Genomic DNA, 817 nt, shown 5'->3' on the forward strand with positions numbered 1-817 from the left:
CCTAAACCAACACCAACACCGACCTAAACCAACACCAGTCTAAACCAACACCAGCCTAAACCAACACCAACACCGACCTAAACCAACACCAGTCTAAACCAACACCAACCTAAACCAACACCGACCTTTTTATGTTTTACAAACGATGCTAAATAATAAAGACATGGAAGCAAAGCCGACCCTGTGATCCACAGAAAGAGGAGGATGTTGATTCCCTTTTGCTGCTTATTGCCTTTATTTCATCTCGTTTTGTGTAGAATATGGTTGACTTCTGGTTTGATGCTTTTATTTTGATGAGCTTCCGCTGTTCATGCAGCAGCAGCTTGGCAACAGAAGGAACAGAAGATAAGTGGCGACGCAGTTATAAAATGTATCTTGTTATTAGCGGCCCCCTTCATAGCGGCACAAGGTAAGTTTACTTTGTAACTAGGATATTTCTAATATTGATCAGTTGGAATTGTACATTTGCTTTATTGTGATTACGTATAGTTTTTGAATCAGCTGATATTGTTAGTGGTGAACGTTATTTTCAGTTTTCGTACGGTTGTTTTGTAGCTTACACTGTCTTTTTCTAATTTCTACTCTTCTGGGGAACGTTTCAACAAGATGAAATTGTTTAACCCGCAGTCGGATGTCAACTACCGGTCAGAACCACACACACGGTAAAAAGCTCAGCCGAGATCCAAACCACCGATATTAGAACTACGGGAGGTTCAAACTCCACTGATTAATCTTTAGCCAACAGAAAAACACCAGAGGAACCAGAGGAACCAAAAAACCAGGGGACCCAGAAGAACCAGAGGAACCAGGGGAACCA

The 817-nt window shown here is 41.6% G+C and overlaps 1 protein-coding gene across 1 annotated transcript in view; it reads right to left on the reverse strand.

Annotated features, from left to right (window-relative positions):
• The window catches only part of LOC103457075 (unconventional myosin-VI-like), a 30,595-nt gene that overhangs the window by 17,186 nt on the left and 12,592 nt on the right, over positions 1–817 (reverse strand). The gene's annotated exons all lie outside the window — the stretch shown is intronic.

Source organism: Poecilia reticulata, linkage group LG21 (assembly GCF_000633615.1).
Source record: "Poecilia reticulata strain Guanapo linkage group LG21, Guppy_female_1.0+MT, whole genome shotgun sequence".
Classification (NCBI taxonomy): Eukaryota; Metazoa; Chordata; class Actinopteri; order Cyprinodontiformes; family Poeciliidae; genus Poecilia; species Poecilia reticulata.